The sequence below is a fragment of the Oryx dammah genome, unplaced genomic scaffold (assembly GCF_014754425.2).
Source record: "Oryx dammah isolate SB20612 unplaced genomic scaffold, SCBI_Odam_1.1 HiC_scaffold_17, whole genome shotgun sequence".
Classification (NCBI taxonomy): Eukaryota; Metazoa; Chordata; class Mammalia; order Artiodactyla; family Bovidae; genus Oryx; species Oryx dammah.
The window spans coordinates 46,622,260-46,643,880 of record NW_024070201.1 but is presented as its reverse complement, the minus strand read 5'-3'; the positions used below and the strand labels follow the sequence as shown (position 1 = coordinate 46,643,880).

General features: G+C 39.5%; 1 pseudogene; it reads left to right on the top strand.

Annotated features, from left to right (window-relative positions):
• The first annotated feature begins 12,113 nt into the window (after nucleotides 1-12,113).
• LOC120875895 lies at nucleotides 12,114-21,275 on the top strand (annotated as a pseudogene).
• Nucleotides 21,276-21,621: the final 346 nt, after the last annotated feature.

Genomic DNA, 21,621 nt, shown 5'->3' with positions numbered 1-21,621 from the left:
TTACTACAAGGTGTCAGAACTGATTTTTTAATTTACTGCTTCAGGTTTTATTTTACTAGTATTGCAAGGAGTTTATATTAAATAATAGCAGATGAATGCCTGGGAAATAAAACAAAGTACAATTTCACTTTCCAATTCTATTTAGGAAAAAATGACTCTTTTCATACAATATCCATAACTTGTGGTTTTATTGTACTTAAGAGAAACAGTTTCACTGCAATCACAAAAGAAGAAAGTTCTGTCTATAAATTTCCTGTTTGAACTTTTACATAATTATTGTTCAAGTTAATGAATATAGACTGTAACCCCTAAGATATTGTGACTTTGTATTCTATGAGCTCAGATGTCAAATGACCAACTTGTAAGGTGCAAACATCTGAAATATTATCTGAAATAGGCAGATGCCACTCATGTTCCGACATCTGTCTCTCTGATTGTTGGTGTGTCCTTGGGTCACTGCTTAGTGAGTGGTGGGGTCATTCCTTACATGTAAAGACTAGTTCCTTCCATGTCTGTCATGCTTCAGCAGCTTTGACATTCAGTTCAGTTCAATTCAGTCGCTCAGTCGTGTTTGACTCTTTGTGACCCCATGAATCGCAGCACGCCAGGCCTCCCTGTCCATCACCAACTCCCGGAGTTCACTCAGACTCATGTCCATCGAGTCGGTGATGCCATCCAGCCATCTCATCCTCTGTCGTCCCCTTTTCCTCCTGCCCCCAATCCCTCCCAGCATCAGAGTCTTTTCCAATGAGTCAACTCTTTGCATGAGGTCGCCAAAGTACTAGAGTTTCAGCTTTAGCATCATCCCTTCCAAAGAAATCCCAGGGCTGATCTCCTTCAGAATGGACTGGTTGGATCTCCTTGTAGTCCAAGGGACTCTCAAGAGTCTTCTGCAACACCACAATTCAAAAGCATCAATTCTTCGGCACTCAGCCTTCTTCACAGTCCAACTCTCACATCCATACATGACCACTGGAAAAACCATAGCCTTGACTAGACAGACCTTAGTTGGCAAAGTAATGTCTCTGCTTTTCAATATGCTATCTAGGTTGGTCATAACTTTTCTTCCAAGGAGTAAGCGTCTTTTAATTTCATGGCTGCAGGCACCATCCGCAGTGATTTTGGAGCCCCCCAAAATAAAATCTGACACTGTTTCCACTGTTTCCCCCATCTATTTCCCATGAAGTGATGGGACCGGATGCCATGATCTTCATTTTCTGAATGTTGAGCTTTAGGCCAACTTTTTCACTCTCCTCTTTCACTTTCATCAAGAGGCTTTCTAGCTCCTCTTCACTTTCTGCCATAAGGGTGGTGTCATCTGCATATCTGAGGTTATTGATATTTCTCCCAGCAATCTTGATTCCAGCTTGTGTTTCTTCCAGTCCAGCGTTTCTCATGATGTACTCTGCATATAAGTTAAATAAGCAGGGTGACAATATACAGCCTTGACATACTCCCTTTCCTGTTTGGAACCAGTCTGTTGTTCTATGTCCAGTTCTAACTGTTGCTTCCTGACCTGCATACAGATTTCTCAAGAGGCAGGTCAGGTGGTCTGGTATTCCTATCTCTCTCAGAATTTTCCAGTTTATTGTGATCCACACAGTCAAAGGCTTTGGCATAGTCAATAAAGCAGAAATAGATGTGTTTCTGGAACTCTCCTGCTTTTTCCATGATCCAGCAGATGCTGGCAATTTGATCTCTGGTTCCTCTGCCTTTTCTAAAACCAGCTTGAACATCTGGAAGTTCACGGTTCACGTATTGTTGAAGCCTGGCTTGGAGAATTTTGACATTACTTTAGTAGCGTGTGAGATGAGTGAATTGTGCAGTAGTTTGAGCATTCTTTGGCATTGCCTTTCTTTGGGATTGGAATGAAAACTGACCTTTTCCAGTCCTGTGGCCACTGCTGAGTTTTCTAAATTTGCTGGCATATTGAGTGCAGCACTTTCACAGCATCATCTTTCAGGATTTGAATTAGCTCAACTGGTGTTCCATCACCTCCACTAGCTTTGTTCATAGTGATGCTTTCTAAGGCCCACTTGACTTCACATTCCAGGGATGTCTGGCTCTAGACGAGTGATCACACCATTGTGATTATCCAGGTCAGGAAGATCCTTTTTGTACAGTTCTTCTGTGTATTCTTTCAACTGTTCTTAATATCTTCTGCTTCTGTTAGGTCCAGACCATTTCTGTCCTTTATCGAGCCCATCTTTGCATGAAATATTCCCTTGGTATCTCTAATTTTCTTGAAGAGATCTCTAGTCTTTCCCATTCTGTTCTTTTCCTCTATTTCTTTGCAGTGATCGCTGAAGAAGGCTTTCTTATCTCTTCTTGCTATTCTTTGGAACTCTGCATTCAGATGCTTATATCTTTCCTTTTCTCCTTTGCTTTTCACTTCTCTTCTTTTCACAGCTACTTGTAAGGCCTCCCCAGACAGCCATCTCTCTCTCTCTCTCTTTTTTTTTTTTTTTTTGCATTTCTTTTCCATGGGGATGGTCTTGATCCCTGTCTCCTGTACAATGTCACGAACCTCATTCCATAGTTCATCAGGCACTCTATCTATCAGATCTAGGCCCTTAAATCTATTTCTCACTTCCACTGTATAATCATAGGGATTTGATTTAGATCATACCTGAATGGTCTAGCGATTTTCCCTACTTTCTTCAATTTAAGTCTGAATTTGGCAATAAGGAGTTCATGATCTGAGCCACAGTCAGCTCCTGGTCTTGCTTTTGTTGACTGTATAGAGCTTCTCTATCTTTGGCTGCAAAGAATATAATCAATCTGATTTTGGTGTTGACCATCTGGTGATGTCCATGTGTAGAGTCTTTTGTGTTGTTGGAAGAGGGTGTTTGCTATGACCAGTTCATTTTCTTGGCAAAACTTTATTAGTTTTTGCCCTGCTTCATTCCACATTCCAAGGCCAAATTTGCCTGTTACTCCAGGTGTTTCTTGACTTCCTATTTTTGCATTCCAGTCCCCTATAATGAAGAGGACATCTTTTTTGGGTGTTAGTTCTAAAAGGTCTTGTTGGTCTTCATAGAAATGTTCAACTTCAGCTTCTTCAGCATTACTGCTTGGGGCATAGACTTGGATTACAGTAGTATTGAATGGTTTGCCTTGGAAGTGAACAGAGATCATTCTGTCGTTTTGAGATTGTATCCAAGTACTGCATTCGGACTCTTTTGTTGACCATGATGGCTACTCCATTTCTTCTGAGGGATTCCTGCCCACAGTAGTAGATATAATGGTCATCTGAGTTAAATTCACCCATTCCAGTCCATTTTAGTTCACTGATTCCTAGAATGTCGACGTTCACTCTTGCCATCTCTTGTTTGACCACTTCCAATTTGCCTTGATTCATGGACCTAACATTCCAAGTTCCTATGCAATATTGCTCTTTACAGCATCAGACCTTGTTTCCATCACCAGTCACATCCACAGCTGGATATTGTTTTTGCTTTGGTTCCATCCCTTCATTCTTTCTGGAGTTATTTCTCCACTGATCTCCAGCACCTACTGACCTGGGGAGTTCCTTGTTCAGTATCCTATTATTTTGCCTTTCATACTGTTCATGGGGTTCTCAAGGCAAGAATACTGAAGTCGTTTGCCATTCCCTTCTCCAGTAGACCACATTCTGTCAGACATTTGACATTTTGACATTAGGGCCTTAGAGTGCTGCAGGTAAAATAAATTCTGTGACTATGTGGAAGAATGCATGCTCTGATCCACCCTTCTCTATCAGTTCTTGGTACATTCATCTCAAAACTGGTTGGATTTTGAATGGGATGAGAAATATTTGGAGGTCCCACAACCATGTTTGGATCACAGCTTCAGTAATAAAGTGATATAATGATTACCTCTGAATTTGTCATTCATCAGAGCTCCATCTGGGCTATAGAATTTTCAGCTAGAGGTAAGCTGTACATGACTTCTAGGCTGTTTTTTGTATCTCTACCTTTGTTGTTGTTCTTTAGTCACTAAGTTGTGTCTGACTCTTCATGACCTAACGGACTGCAGCACTTCAAGCTCATCAGTTCTTTACTAACTTCCAGAGTTTGTTCAAATTTATGTCCATTGAGTCAGTGATGCTATCTAGCCATCTCATCCTCTGCTGCCCTCTTCTCCTTTTGTCGTCAATCTTTCCCAGCATCCGGGTCTTTTCCAGTGAGTTGGCTCTTCATATCAGGTGGCCAAAGTATTGGAGCTTCAGCTTCAGCTTCATCATCGGCCCTTCCAATGAATATTCAGGGTTGATTTCCTTTAGTATTGACTGGTTTGATTTCCTTGCTGTCCAAGGAAGGTCCAAGGGACTTGCAGTCCAAGGGACTCTCAAAAGTCTTCTCCAGCCCAACAGTTCGAAAGCATAAGTTCTTCGGTGCTCAGCCTTCTTTATGATCCAACTCTCACATCCATACATGACTACTGGAAAAACCATAGCTTTGACTATACCTTTGTCAGCAGACCTTTCTCAGCAAAGTGATGTATCTGCTTTTTAATACACTGTCTAGGTTCATCATAGTTCATCTTCCAAGGAGCAAGCGTCTTTTAATTTTGTGGCTGCAGTCACCATCTGCAGTGATTTTGGAGCCCAAGAAAATGAAATCTGTCACTGTTTCCACTTTTCCCCTATCTATTTGCCATGAAGTGATTGGACAAGATGCCATGATCTTAGTTTTTTTCAATGCTGAATTTTAAGCCACTTCTTCCACTCTCCTTTTTAACCCTCATCAAAAGGCTCTTTAGTTCCTCTTCATTTTCTTCCATTAGAGTGGTATCATCTGCATATCTGAGATTATTACTATCTCTCCTAGAAATCTTGATTTCAGTTTGTGATTCATCCAGCTTGGCATTTCACATGATTTACTCTGCATGTAAGTTAAATAAGCAGGGTGACAATATACAGCCTTGACATACTCCTTTCCCAATTTTGAACCAGTCCATTTTTCCATGTAAGGTTCTAACTGTTGCTTCTTGACCCACAACAGGTTTCTTAGGAGGCAGGTAAGGTGGTCTGGTATTTCCGTCTCTTTAGGAATTTTCCACAGCTTGCTGTGATCCACACAGTCAATGGCTTTAGTGTAGTCAGTGAAGCAGTAGTAGATATTTTTCTGGAATTCTCTATGATCCAATAAATATTGGCAATTTGATCTTTGGTTCCTCTGCCTTTTCTAAACCTGTACATCTGGAAGTACATCTGGAAGTTCTCAGATGATGTACTGCTGAAGCCTAGCTTGAAGGATTTTGAGCATAACCTTGCTAGCATGTGAAATGAATGCAATTGTAAGGTAGTTTGAACATTCTTTGGCATTGTCCTTCTTTGGGATTAGAAGGAAAACTGAGCTTTCCAGTCTTGTGGCCAGTGTTGTATTTTCCAAATTTGTTGACATACTACTGTAGACTTTAACAGCATCATCTTTTAGGATTTTAAATAGCTCAGCTGGAATTCCATTACCTCCACTAGCTTTGTTTGTGGTAATGCTACCTAAGGCCCACTTAACTTCACATTCCAGGATTTCTGGCTCTAGGTGAGTGACCACACCATCAAGGTTGTCCTGACCCTTTTTGTACAGTTCCTCTGTATATTTTTGCCACCACTTCTTAGTCTCTTTTTTCCTCTGTTAGGTCCTTACCAATTCTGTCCTTTATCATGCCCATCTTTGCATGAAATTTTCCCTTGATATCTCCAATTTTCTTGAAGAGATCGCTCATCTTTCCTATTCTATTGTTTTCCTCTACTTTTTTGCCTTGTTTATTAAGGAAGGCCTTCTTATCTCTCCATGTTATTCTCTGGAACTCTGCATTCAATTGGGTATATCTTTTCCTTTCCTCCTTGCTTTTCATTTCTCTTCTTTCCTCAGCTATTTGTAAAGCCTCCTCAGACAACTTCTTTGCCTTCTTGCATTTCTTTTTCTTTGGGGTGGTTTTGGCCACTGCCTCCTCTACAATGTTGTGAACTTCTGTCCATAGTTCTTCAGGCACTCTGTCTACCATATGTAATTTCTTGAATCTATTTGTCACTTCCATTGTATAATCATAAGAGATTTTATTTAAGTCATACCCAAATGGCCTAGTGATTTTCCCTACTTTCTTCAATTTAAGTCTGAATTTCACAACAAAAAGGTGTTGATCTGAGCCACAGTCAGCTCCATGTCTTGATTTGGCTGATTGTATAGAGCTTCTCCATCTTCAGCTGCAAGAAAATTCAGTTCAGTTCAGTTGCTCAGTCATGTCTGGCTCTTTGTGGCTCCATGGACTGCAGCATGCCAGGCTTTCCTGTCCATCACCAACTCTTGGAGCTTACTCAAACTCATGTCCTTCGAATATAATCAATCTGATTTTGGCATTGACGATTTGGTGATGTGAATTTGTAGACTCTCATTTGTGTTGCTGGAAAAGGATATGTGCTATGACCAGTACATTCTGTTGACAAAACTTAGTCATTGTCCTGTTTCATTTTGTACTCCAAAGTCAAACTTGCTTGTTATTCCAGGTATCTCTTGAGTTCCTACTGTTGAATTCCAGTCCCCTATGATGAACAGGACATCTTTTGGCTGTTAGTTCTAGAAGGTCTTGGAAGTCTTCCTAGAACCGGTAAAACTTCAGTTTCTTCTGCATCAGTGGTGGGGAGCATAAACTTGGATTACTGTGATGTTGAATAGTTTGCCTTGGAAATGAACTGAGATCTTTCTGCCATTTTTGAGATTGCACCCAAGTACTGCATTTTAGATTCTTTTGTTGACTATGAGGGATACTACATTTCTTCTAAGTGATTCTTGCCCACAGTAGTAGGCATAATGGTCATCTGAATTAAATTTTCCCATGTCCTTCCATTTCAGTTCACTGATTCCTAAGATGGCGATATTCACTCTTGCCTTCTCCTGCTTGACCATGTCCTGTTTCCCTTGATTCATAGACCTAACATTCCAGGTGGCTATGCCATATTGTTCTTTATAGCATCAGACTTCACTTTCACCACTAGACCCATCCACAGCTAATTGTTGTTTCTTCTTTGGCCCAGCCACTTCATTCTTTCTACAGCTATTAGTAATTGCCCTCCACTCTTCCCCAGTAGCGTACTGGAACCTTCTGACTTGGGAGGCTCATCTTCCAGTGTCATATTTTTTGTTTTTTCATCCTGTTTATTGACATGGAGTTCTTGTGGCAAGAATACTGGAACAGTTTGCCATCCCCCCCTCCAGGGGACCACATTTTGTCAGAACTCTCCACTATGAGCAGTTGGTCCTATACAGCAACTTATTGTTTGTCTTATATTGGAGAGCTTACTTTTGCCATCAAACTTTGGCAACCATCAAGACATGGACTATCTTTTGAGATTGTCTTTATTTTCCTTTATTGCTTCACAGCCCCATTTTCCTCAAGTCCCTGACAGAACTTTTGAGTCTAGACTATAATTACCGGCCACAGTGAATCCAGGTTGAGGAATGAGATTCACTGTGCTACCATTCTGTGATACTCCATCTGACTGACCTCCATCAGTGGTTTCCAATCAGGATCACAAATTCTACCCACTTAACTTCATAAGGCATAAAATATCAGGTTTACTAAGCTTAGCTGAAGGTATTAAGAAATACATCACTGAGCATGAGTATTTCAGGTAAGCTCTCAGAAATGGTCCTTATGGGAGGTATGACATCCCCATCATCTCAGCTTTATAAGGAACCAAACTAGATTGGATATATGTGACAGTCCCATTGGTGATATAAACCTAGTGCTACAAAGGACTGATTACCTTGCAAAAGACTGTGAACACCAGCTTCCAGGGACACAAAAGAGACATATTTGTTGATAAGAGTCACAATCCTCTTGTGAAAAATAAAGTGTGTGCTTACCAACTGACATTCAAGGTCTAAATAAAGTCTTCCTAGCCCCAATGCACTTTGCATGCAAGTTGCTTCAGTCATGTCTGACTCTATGTGACCCTATGGACTGTAGCCCACCAGGCTCCTCTGTCCATGGGCTTCTCCAGGCAAGAATACTGGAGTGGGTTGCTGCGCCCTCCTCTAGGAAATGCACTTTACCTCAGACTAATTTTGCTATCAATAATGTGGTCTTGACTGCTGACCTTCCACTTTGTTGTAGGTTTCCCAGAAAATAAAAGACATGTGCACACACACTTAGGAGAATAGTAGTTCAATATTATCTTTGCAGGATGCAGTCCAAGACTGATGTTAACCCTGTTCCCACATATCTCATCCAACTCCCAATCTTGTCCTCTTACCTGTTCTTCTCTCTCACTTTTATCTGCTGCCCTGCCTTTCCTTCATTACCCTGTCCCTCCAGCTATCATCATCTCTCTCCTGAGGAGTTGTGCCTGCATCCTACCTGATCTTCCCAATTTCACACTGTGTCTATCCAACATCTCACAGCCCAAGGGCATAGCTGGTCATGCCCCTACTCTTCTCTGATAGCAAAACATTAATAACTTCTCCTGACTCATGGAGATGGGCTCCTAAATGTTACATATTTTAGGAAGTATCATATTTAATGGCACTTCAGCCTCTTGTGATACCAAGTAAAAGTGTTCATCGCTAAGTCATTTCCAACTCTTTGCATCCCCATGGACTGTAGCCCACTAGGCTCCTCTGTCCATGGAATTCTCCAGGCAAGAATACTGGAGTGGGTTAAGGGATCTTCCCGACCCATGATTGAACTTGGGTCTCTTGCATTGCAGCTGATTCTTTACCAACTGAGCCACCACCAAGATCCTGGCAGTTTTCTACCCACCAATCACACAGGCATTTAGTAATCTATGTTAGATGTTATGTCTTCTAGGAACAGAATTGTTTCCTCCATCTAAACATTTTTCCACTTTCTCATTACATATTTCTTTCTTCTTCCTCAACTTTAAGTTCAACCTTTATGTTTCCTAGCGGAAATATTTGGATAATCCCTATTTACCCCATTATTTTAAATCCAACATGTATGTCTTTATACTAGCATTTTTTACACCTGCTCTTTTATGAATATATAGATACATATGAAATATATATATAAACATATGACTAAAGTTTGATTTATTGTTACTTTCCAGGTGAATGTCAAGTGTGCAGTGATTTAAGCCCTCTTTTTAGATTCATCTTACTTTGTATAGATATTAGTCCTGTTACCAACACATAATTCTTCATCAGCAATAATTAGTTGAATGATCTGGCCTAATATTTTGAGGGTGTTTTCCTCAGGACTGATATTCATTTCATCAGTGTTTATATGTTTTTAAATATCTGACTTCTGTGATCCTCTGGATCTATTTATACTAACTCCTTCTACACCATCTTCATACAATACATAGTTAGATTTCTATCAATATCTTTGACATATTTTCAGGTCAAGGTGAAATCACTGTTTACATAGTCAAGACTTTGCAGAAGTTCCCAGTTGGTTTCTATTTCTTCATTTCCACACTACCCATTGCTCTTAAGTATTAACTAGGTTCATGAAATCTTTTTTCTTTTCTTTAACTCAATGGGGTAGGTGATAGGTCTCTGTAGGTTCAACTTCATTTTGTGTATTGAAGTTACATGATCATTGTAAGTCATCATCTCCATTCATACATCAGATAAAGAATTTTCTCTTATGTATACAAACACATTGTCATATATTATGTCATTATGAAGTGAGAAATCATTGTGTGTGAAAGTTGCTCCGTCATGTCTGACTCTTTGCAACTCCATGGACTATACAGTCCATGGAATTCTCCTGGTCAGAATATTGGAGTGGGTAGTCATTCCCTTCTCCAGAGGAGTTTCCCGACCCAGGGATCGAACCCAGGTGTCCCACATTGCAGGTGGAGTCTTTACCAGCTGAGCCACTAGGGAAGCCCAAGAACACTGGAATGGGTAGCCTATCCCTTCTCCAGTGTATCTTCCCTATCTAGGAATTGAATGGAGAAGGCAGTGGCACCCCACTCCAGTACTCTTGCCTGGAAACTCCCATGGATGGAGGAGCCTGGTGGGCTGCAGTCCAAGGGGTCTCGAAGAGTTGGTCACGACTGAGCGACTTCACTTTCACTTTTCACCTTCATGCATTGGAGAAGGAAATGGCAACCCACTCCAGTGTTCTTGCCTGTAGAATCCCAGGGACGGCGGAGCCTGGTGGGCTGTGGTCTATGGGGTGGCACAGAGTCGGACATGACTGAAGCGACTTAGCAGCAGCAGCAGCAGCAGCAGGAATTGAATAGGGTCTCTGGCACTGCAGGTGAATTCTTTACCAGCTGAGCTGCCAGGGAAGCCCGGAAATCATTGTAAATGTACAGCAAATGATAGCAATGGTTACAATGTAATTTAGTTAGAGCAGGTCTTTGTGATGAGAGAATATGTGAGGAGAGAGTTTCAGTTCAGTTCAGTTCAGGTCAGGTCAGTCCCTCAGTTATGTCTGACTTTGTGACCCCCTGGACTGCAGCAGTCCAGGCTTCCCTGTCCATCACCAACTCCTGGAGCTTGCTCAAACTCATGCCCATCGAGTCCATGATGCTGTCCAACCACCTCATCCTCTGCCATCCCCTTCTCCTCCTGCCTTCAATCTTTCCCAGCATCAGAGTCTTTTCCAATGAGTCAGTTCCTCGCCTCAGGTGGCTAAAGTATTGGAGCTTCAGCTTCAGCATCAGTCTTTCCAGTGAATATTTAGGACTGATTTCCTTTAGGATTGACTGGTTAGGAGAGGGTTTACTAAAATATGAGAATCATACTAATATCAATGGCAGCATCCAATGCTGAGAGAAGAGTGGATATAAAAGCCCAAAGGCTTTAAGTATTTTCAGCTTTTTGATATTGAGGATGCTTCTTGGGCATGGGAAAGAAAAAGATGGTGGGTCATAAAGTATCTTAGTAGAAAAGATATTAGGACAACTTTTGTTTAGTAAAATTAAATAGCAAGAATCACTGCACAGATATAGATGGAATTTGTCACATAATATGAACCATGAACTGATAGTAAAGTGTTTAATATTATTATGCAATGTTCTTCTGGCCTGGTCACTGGGATCCTTGTTTCTGAATGTTTCTTTTTATATCCTTCAATAACTTGACCTTGGCCTGTATTTGATTTATAAGCAGCAACTAGAGATGGGAATACCAGACCACCTGACCTGCCTCTTGAGAAACCTGTATGTAGGTCAGGAAGCAACAGTTAGAACTGGACATGGAACAACAGACTGGTTCCAAATAGGAAAAGGAGTGCGTCAAGGCTGTATATTGTTACCCTGCTTATTTAACTTCTATACAGAGTACATTATGAGAAACACAGGGCTGGAAGAAGCACAAGCTGGAATCAAGTTTGCCGGGAGAAATATCAATAAACTCAGATATGCAGATGACACCACCCTTATGGCAGAAAGTGAAGAGGAAGTAAAAAGCCTCTTGATGAAAGTGAAAGAGGAGAGTTAAAAAGTTGGCCTAAAGTTCAACATTCAGAAAACAAAGGTCATGGCATATGGTCCCATCACTTCATGGCAAATAGATGGGGAAACAGTGGAAACAGTGTCAGACTTTATCTTTTTGGGCTCCAAAATCACTGCAGATGGTGACTGCAGCCATGAAATTAAAAGACGCTTACTCCTTGGAAGAAAAGTTATGGCCAACCTAGATAGCATATTGAAAAGCAGAGACATTACTTTGCCAACAAATGTCTGTTTAGTCAAGGCTGTGGTTTTTTCCTGTGGTCATGTATGGATGTGAAAGTTGGACTGTGAAGAAGGCTGAGTGCCGAAGAATTGATGCTTTTGAACTGTGGTGTTGCAGAAGACTCTTGAGAGTCCCTTGGACTGCAAGGAGATCCAACCAGTCCATTCTAAAGGAGATCAGCCCTGGTATTTCTTTGGAAGGAATGATGCTAAAGCTGAAACTCCAGTACTTTGGCCACCTCATGCGAAGAGTTGACTCATTGGAAAAGACTCTGATGCTGGGAGGGATTGGGAGCAGGAGGAAAAAGGGATAACAGAGGATGAGATGGCTGGATGGCATCCCTGACTCAATGGACGTGAGTCTGAGTGAACTCCGGGCGATGGTGATGGACAGGGAGGTCTGGCTTCCTGTGATTCATGGGGTCGCAAAGAATCGGACGCGACTGAGCCACTGAACTGAACTGAACTAAGTATCATGTATTTCTACTTTTCTTATACTCCAATTATCTTTCCCAATCATGCAAGGATCTGTATAAGAAAGCCCTCAGAAGTCAGGACAGGTAAGAGCAGGGGGAAAGTTACCATAGCTTCAGGAAAACTGGTGAACCTACAGGAGGAGATGACTTGCCTATTTGCCTGAAGCTTCTGACAGAACCCCTGAGCCTTAACTGTGGTCACACTTTGTGCCAAGCTTGCATCACTGTAAATAACAAGGGGTCCATGATCAGGCAAAAGAGAGAGTGTAGCTGCCCTGTGTGCCGAACCAGTCACGAGCTTGGGAACCTGAGGCCTAATTGGCACCTGGCTAACATAAGTATAGAGGTTCAGAGATTTCAAAGTGAGCCTGGGGGAGCAAGAGAGAAACTCCTGCTCTTCTGTGAGAAAGATGGGAAGGTCATTTGCTGGCTTTGTGAGCTGTCTCAAGTCACCACATATTCCTCATGGAGGAGGTTGTCCAGAAGTACCAGATAAGAGACCATAACAGAAGGAAGACTGGTAAGAAACTGGTAATTAAGAGGAAATGTCTATTTTGCATTGGAGTTTAATTACCTGGCCACCAAGAACCTGAGGCCTATGATCTCTTCTCTTCCTATGCCCACCTTCTAATGTCTGAGAAACATTTCTGTGCATTCTCTCAATTATAACATTATTACTCTATGTGCAGACTCTTAGCCAGAAGTAGATATTCATGTCCTTGTGTTAATACATGGAGATCTGGTACCTAGGAGAAGCTCTCATTACCCCTTTGAACAGGAGGAATAACTAAGACACTTGCTGGATTAATGTGTAAGATGTTTCCCTGCTGCAGGATCAGATTTCTTCTAAAATAAAAAGAATCAATCTTCTCTTGGCAAGTATATAGTGACTTTTACTGTTTGAGTCATAAAGAACACATATCCTACCTCAATTTTTTCTTTCCAAATCACAGATTCTAAATGCTGCTCTCAGTTTCTGGAAAGTCTATTCTCCCTGGAAATCAGACTCATTTTCCCTCATTTATCCTCTACAGTGATGTGAGAAAGCCCATAGATTGACTCTAGTGTGATTCTTTTCTCACAGGGGAAACTCCAGGAATCTTTGGAGAGAGTAAAGGGGGAACAACAGAAAGTTGAGATGTTGGAAGATGAAATTCAAGAAGAGATTTCTACCTGGAAGGTGTGAGGAGATACTTCTTGAAGGAGTTAGACATCTGGGCAAGACCTTGGATTGGTCACAAGGAACTGCCTTTCTCTTTGTTCCCTGATGGCTGTGTTATTTGACTTGTATTTTTCTTTGTCCTTTCCCTGATAGGAATGAGTGCTGAAAATATATCACAAATGAACACAGATCATGGAAGGGAGGTATTCATACAGAGGGACTCTCTTGTGAGGATGATTAGGGAATTTCATATCCATTCCTGTCCTGTCTATTAGTCTTGGGGAGATACCTACCAATGGCTCTTGGTTCATCCTCAGTGTCAACTCTTTGGCAGAGGGTGGAGGGAAGGGGCCAGGAGTCATCCAAGGAGGCACAGTGTCCTGGACAGCTGTGTAATGTCCGAGTCATACCCCCAAGAATTTCATTTGGACTCTAAGTTTACCTCACTAATGCAGACTTGAGGCCATTATTTTGCAATGTGATGGAGAGAAAAAAAAAAAAAACAAAAACAGGAAAAGTCATGTTCCCCAAGAAATGTTCCTCCTCCTCTCTCTCTCTCTTTCTCATTCCTGAAGAATCAAATACAGCATGAAAGAGAAAATATTTAGACAGAGTTTAAAAAACTGAGAGAAATCCTGGACAGTGAGGAGCTGAAGTAACTGCAAAACCTGAAGACTGAGGAGGAAGCTGGTCTGCGTAACCTGGCTGACTCTGAGGATAAGCTAGTCCAGCAGAACGTTGGTGAGCAATCTCATCTCACATGTGGAGCACCAGTTGCAGGGGTCAACCGTAGAGGTGAGGCAGGTAAGACTGGGGAAGAAGCCCCAGCATCTGAGACATGAGGAAAATGAAGAGAAATTGTCCTTCTCTTCTGTGTTGCTGTGTCTTTCTGCTGTTGTCACTAAGGTTGCTTTGGAACCTACAGTCCCCTTTCTCTGCATCTATTTCAGAGGCTGTAAGAATAAGTCAATGCAGGAATCGAATGCAGGAATAACAAGGGAAATTTTTATTTTTTTTAGGAATAAAATATTCAGTGCAGAACTTTGTGGAGAGAAGATTCATTGTGTTTGATGGTTTTCTAAAGGCTCCTGTTATCTGTGATCTAGTATTAAGCATTTATCAGATCCCTCTACATGTTCCAGCTTTGCCACAGACAAATTCATTTCAGATGACAAGAGGCTTTTTTTTCTCTCCTCAACCTCTTGATATTTTTTTCCCACTTTCTCTGTTTCTGAAGAAAATTTTTGAAAGATTCTTATTTATTCTTTAAGTATTCAATGGAGTTCACTAGAGAAACTATCTCATTCTGGTTATTTCTTATTTAAAGTGTTTAAAATATTTTACTTGTTTTACAATTATTTAGATCTTTTACAATCCTAGAGTCAGTTTTTGCATCTCTTTGTGGGGATTTGTCTATTCTAAGTTGTATGGTTTGTAGGCATAAAATTAGTTACAGTAATTCTTTATTATCCCCTAAATTTCTATGATATTCACAGTAATGTCTCCTCTTTTATGCCTGATTTTGGTTATTTGCTTTTTCACTTTTTTCTTAATCAGTTTAGTTATGTTTTGTTAATTTATTGATTTAAAAAACATAACTCGCTATTTTGTCTATTTTAAAGCTTTTATTATTTATTTATTTCTACTCTTACATTTACTGTTTTCTCTGTTTGTGTAGATATATTTGTCTGTGTATGTGTGTGAGTGCTAGTTTAATTTACCCTGCTTTCTTAGTTTCTTGAATTGGAAACTTAGATCACTGATTTGAGACCATTTCTTCTGAAATAGTGTTTAATGATATAAGTGCATTTAAGTAATTATATTTTATACATTTTGATTGTTTAGCTTTAATCTTTACTCAGTTTAAGTTATTCAGAAATTTTCTTTGCGGTTTTCTTTTTTGGTTTGTTTGTTAAGCCTTGGATATTTTAAAGTGTGTTGTTAATGACAAAATACTTGGTCATTTTTGAGTTTCACTTCTGCTCTGGATTTCAGCTATAATTCTGTGGTAATCAGAGAAATATGTTTTTTATTAGTTCAAACTTTTAAGTTTATTGACATTTGTTTATGACCTAAGATACTGCATGTTCAGAGAAAATTTTGTTATGAATTTAAAAACATGAGGTGTTCCTCATTCATTGGGTAATATGGTTGTAGTTGTTACTTAGGTCAGTTTGGTTGATAATATGGTGCATGTCTTGATGGTTTTCCATACAGGCTGTCCTCTCATTATTGAGATTGAGCTATTGAAATCTGAAACTGTTACTATGGAATCATGTATTTCTCCTTTTATTTTTGCTTTGAATACTTTGAAGCTCTGCTGTTAGGTGCATTTACATTTATAACTGGTATATTTGTTTAATGTACTGAACTTTTTATCATAACATTTCCCTCTCATTCTCTCATAATATTTATCTTAAAGTCTATCTTGTCTAATATTAATATAAATGTTTGACCTGTTTTTTATTACTGCTTGCATGTAATCTCTTTTACTTTTGCCCTTTTGTGCTTTGATTGTCTCTTATAAGTAGCAGTATTTAAATTTTGCTTGTTATCCAGGTTAACAATTTCTAATTTCAATCGAGGTGTTAATACATGACATTTAATGCAATTATTGATATGTTTATATTTAAATTTAGTATTTTGCTGTTTGCCTTCTATTGGGCTACTGTAGTTTTCATTTTTCTTTTTCTCCTTAATTATCTTCTTTTGTGTTAAACAGATATTTCTTGTATAAAATTTTGTTTTCCTATTTTCTCATTGTATTTCTTTAGCTTTTACTTGATGGTTGCTCCAGTAATTTCAATATATTTCCTGTCCTATCCTGTTCTACTTCAGAATAATTTCAACTTAGTTTCAGTAAAAATAGAAACTCTTGCTTCATTTCCTTCTAGCAACTACACAGTGGTGCTTTTAATTTTGGAATCTGATCCTGTAGGCTAAGGGCTGAAGGCATTCAAATGTTTTGCTATAACTGGATGAGAACTTCAAGAGTTTAATCAAGAGGTTTATGTTTCTTTCAGAAACTGAGGGAGAAAGTCAATATAGATTGAATAAGTACAATTGGAGAAAGACACAAATCAGATTCTGAGGACAATATTTGAGTTTCAAATTAAACTAGAATTAAAATTGCAAGCACTCCCACCCCACCCTTTATCCTTTGTCTGTGCTGTGTGTGTGCTAAGTTATGCTGGTTCTTTGGGACCCCATGGACTGTAGCCCACCAGACTCCTCTGTCCATGAAATTCTCCAGGGAGGAATACTGGAGTGGGTTGCCAATTCTTCTCCAGGGGATCTTTGACCCAGGGATTGAACCCTAGCCTTCTGTGTCTCCTACATTGCAGGCAGATTCTTACCACTAATACCACCTGGGATACTTTCTCTATTCTAGTTTAATTTAATTTTTGTCACATACACAAAATAGCCATAATGAGGAGGGAATTTTTTTTTTCTTTGAGACTGAGATGTTGTCCTAGTTTTTGGTGGCATAGAGGAAATAAATCTGAAGAAAAAGAGATTAAATACAGTGGTACATACCAGTTCAAAGAAATAAAACATTAAATGTGATAAGAAGGTTAGATGGCTAAAAATATTAAGGACCTGATTATACAGACTCAGTAGAGGCTAAAGTGCAGGTAAATGCTCTAGTTTTGGGGCAGTGAGTGCATACTGGTAACATTATGAAAAAGGAGTAAAAAAGGAGACGACTTGGTTGATGGATAATGTTACATATTAGCCATTCAAAATTACTGATTCCTGTGGCTCATTTACTAATGAATATATTAATATGCATTTAAAAGACAAAGTTGAGTAACAATAAAGAATTGGAAACCAACTGCTCATGTGTGTATGCTGAATTTAAGGGAGTGGAAGATATCACTAATAGGTGGTATGTAAAATAAGAAGAGAGAGACCTAAAAACACCTACGTTAATACATTCGTTTGCTTGTACCCTCAACAAAAGCCATATAAATGACTTGAGGAATATTTGGATTATATTTTCATGTTTGATTCTCCAAAACCTAGTTTAATGCTTGGCCTACAATAGTATATCACTTCAGTTTTGTTGAATAAATGAAAGAACCATGATTTCTTCAAATCATCTCATGGGTCACCAGAATCGGTCTCTTATTTTTCCCATAAATATTTCTAATTTCCAGATAACTAGAAGCCTCTTGCTTCCATCAGTGTTGGGGTTTTTTTAATCTTTTTTGGAAACTTGACAATATCACATGAGTCTTTTGGAATGACTGGCTTCACTCTTGTTTTTACTTTTTGGCTGTTACATGGAGACCATCTCTATTCCCACAATCAGGACTGATGGGAATGAGAATAATCTTTGTAAGTGGGGAACCTATTACTTCTTGACTCATGTTTTCTCTTTTCTCACTAGGATGTGAATGCCATCATGAAAAGGTAAGTATGGGAAACCAGAGATGATCATTTTGAAATGAGAACATTATGTAAAGCTACTAGAGTTATCTAATGGTTAATTAAGATAAAACCATGCTCAGGACACAAAAACGGAGCATAGATTTACTTTAGGCTTCTGTTCAGAAATCATGGTTAGATTGTGCTATAAACACTGAGAATGGATCAGATATTATAGTAGAGAAATTTGGTTGTAAGAAGTTTCAGAGTTTAGGTCAGTGTCACTCTTAGGAATAAAGGATTGGAGTGTCAAGTCCCCATTACTTCATAAATTTAATTCACACTCTGTGTCACTGTGCAATTCAGGTTCCCATATTTAGTATGTGCTTGACTTATGATGGAAAGGTTGAATCTCTTTTATCTGCCAAACACCTAGAATTGGAGACAGTTTCTTTATATGTAAATTTTTCCCTGGGTATGGAAGAGATCAGATCCCTCTATAAATTTCTATATGGATTTCCAAAAACAAACATGAATCTTAAGGAATATTTTGCCTTGCTACAAATCATTGATCCATCTTGGTCACATACTCTAGAAGCCAGAATAGAAAGACAGCATCCTTGTGTTTGAATTTACACACCTACATGGCAGCATCAAGATCTTTACAAACACATAAAATTCTGACCACTCTTCATTTAGTATTCATACTGTCTTCTTTCCCCAGGGTAATTATTTCCAGTGCTCGTGAAATCTTAGGGCATTCTGAGGGCCTTTGTATTAGGGAGCCTCCTTTGAAGACATGAGGACTCTTTAGACAGTGTGTTCTCATACCTAATATATCTCAAACACCCAGAAGCCAGCTTCTGCAAACTCACTTTCTGAAATCTCCCTCAGAACACATATTTATGCAGTTACTTTTCCACAAGCTAAAATTTTTAGGTATGGCTGATTTATTTTGATAAATGTAATTTCATGTAATTACATGAATTTCATGTAATTTCATATAGTCTAATAGTGATAGAGAGTAGTTAATGATTTTATTTTGGAAGGAAGAACCTTTCCTTCTGACAGTCAAGACTGCCGGAGTCCAACTCCAGCAGCCAGGGATTCAAACTGAAGAGCTGAATGGTGTCAGTGAATGAGACAGCCTCTCGTTTTTCTATGGACTGCCTGTTTATTCCAAGTTTAAGATTTTTTTATACTTTTACAAAAACATTAGGCCAGAGGTTTGACATTTTCAGTTCCCCCTCTCCCAGATTTATTATCTCCATAAATCATTGTTGCTCCTCAAACAGAGTTCCTGCTTCAGTAATTCTCTCGGAATCAACCTTATCATCTATTATCTACCTCCTCTAATGTGTCCTATTGACTTGTGATTACACTGTAACTCATGCTACATTCCTCAGTTTACTACTTAGCTTCCTAAGTCCTGTTTGCCCCTAACATCCTGAGCTCACTATCTGTTAAAAAGACTTCTAGCTATAGTGTCTCTAAAAATTCCTAACTTCTATAAGCTATAGTAAAATATGCTAACTTTATAACATTCCTTAAATCTTTAACTTCTAACTGTTTTAATTATTTCTAAGCCCTAAATTCAGTAAACTCCTTTGCCATAAACATTCTCCCCACAAATAGGCTTCAGATATCAATCTCTCCTATGGCCTCAAGCTGCGGCCTATGTGCTCATCCTGGAACACTTTTTTGTAAAAGTCCCTGAACAAATGTCAATGATTAACTTCATGAATTATTTTCAGACCAATGCTGCAGAAGGCTTTGTGCCTTCTCATGCTCCTCTCAAGAATAATAAGCACTTTAATATTCCTTTTCAGTCAACTCAGCCGAGGAGAGGAAAAGACAAGTCAGAATTACAAGGCCTTCCCATGGAAGACAAAGTGTAACTAAGAAGGTGGCCATGAGCACATTTGTCCTGTCTCCACGGTTTCAGTCATCCACTCTATCCTTTCCCAGGGTCTCCCGGGATGACCATTCTAGTGCATCAAAGGAGTAAAAACATTGCAAGTTAGTGGTTTTAGAGGGATAAGTAGACGTGTGTGGGTTAATTTTTATTTTCTCCAGGAGTGAGAACTTCATTGCGATGAAGCCAAAAACTTTTTCCAAGGAACAAAAGAGAGTTTCAAGCTCCTGATCTGAGAGAGATGCTGCGAGCATTTAATGGTAAGGAGTGCTACCCAAGTGAATGTATGCGGTATTCTTGTGATGGAGGGAAAATGGCGAGAAGGCTCCAATTTCTAGGTGTGGATAGAGTCAGTGAAGTCCAAATACTTTGTGCTGTTGATGTGGTCAAATTTATGGGGAGTGAGCAATGATTTCGTTCATCCTCTCTTTCACTGGTTTACTACCTAAGTGTAATCCTTACCATAATCTGAAAGAAAATACATTTCAGTGCTGACCCCTTTGCTTATATTTAATATTATGCATTTTTATCATTTCAGAGGTGAGAGATACACAAAACTGCTGGGGTAAGGAGACATTACAGTGTCATCAAGCCACCTGTTTTCATCATCTTTTAGAATTTTTTATTTTCTAGTAGATCTCACTTTAAGCCTCATGTTTTTACTCCCAACACACACAAACATGTTTTTTCACTCAGGTTATTCTATAGATCCCTTTTACAATGTCACAAATCAAATGATATCATAGCCCTCACCTTACCCTGTAATTTTTCTACAGTTCAGGTGACCTTGAATTCTTTCACAAGTAATCCAAATGTTGCCATTTCTGAGGATCGGATGCAAGTGAGATATGTCTGCAATTTGGAACCAAGTAATACATCTCAGAATGTTGACTTTGAAGATTATGATGCCCTAGGATCCCCAGCAGAGAAAGCAATGGCACCCCACTCCAGTACTCTTGCCTGGAAAAATCCCACGGATGGAGGAGCCTGGTAAGCTGCAGTCCATGGGGTCGCTAAGAGTCAGACACGACTGAGCAACTTCACTTTCACTTTTCACTTTCATGCATTGGAGAAGGAAATGGTAACCCACTCCAGTGTTCTTGCCTGGAGAATCCCAGGGCACCTGGTGGGCTGCCGTCTATTGGGTCGCACATAGTCGGACACAACTGAAGTGACTTAGCAGCAGCAGCAGCAGGATCCCCAGTTACCACATCAGGGAGATGTTACTGGGAGGTAAATGTATCAGAGAAACATACCTGGGTCCTGAGGGCCTATGGTAGCCAAAGCTGGTCTATATTTAGTCCAGGTTCAACATATTTTACATGGGACATAGAGGCATATGGTAAAAACTTCCATAAAACTATCAATAATATAACACGTCCACCTAAAATCAGTGAAGTTTGTCAAAATGTTTACTCAAGAAACCAGCCTAAAAATGACTACTAAAAATGGGTTAATCAATGATTTTATATATAACACTTTTGATGAGTCTTCCTCCTCAGATCCCTTGATTTTAACCCTCTCCCTGAGTGTACCTTCCTGTCGTATTGGGGTTTTCTTAGACTATAATGCTGGAACTCTTTTATTCCTAAACATCACAGACCATGGCTTCTCATCCATAAATTTTCTTCATCTGTCCCTTATTGGAATTATCCATATTTCAGTCCTTTGAAATATGATGCCCCCATGACTCTGTGCTCGCCAAACTCTTGAACCTTCTCACACTCACTTCTCTGTAGTGTCTCACACTATGGGTACATCTAATACATTGAAGCTTATCTGCACCATTCTTACCTTTTTCCATGCACCCTCCTGTCTTTCCCGTATGATTGTTCATGATTCATCAATAGGGTTTATGATTTGCCTTTTATCATGTTTATCTTGATATTATGTTCGCATTCAGGGAACATCTTAATTCACCATTTTCAACCCCAAGAGAAATGATAGATGCCCCCATTAAGTACGATTTTATCTAGGGACCACCTCTGCCAATTTTTTACAATCATTTCTTAATAAGTGACTAAAAAGAGAAAGGAAAGCTTTTCAACAATTTTTGGTA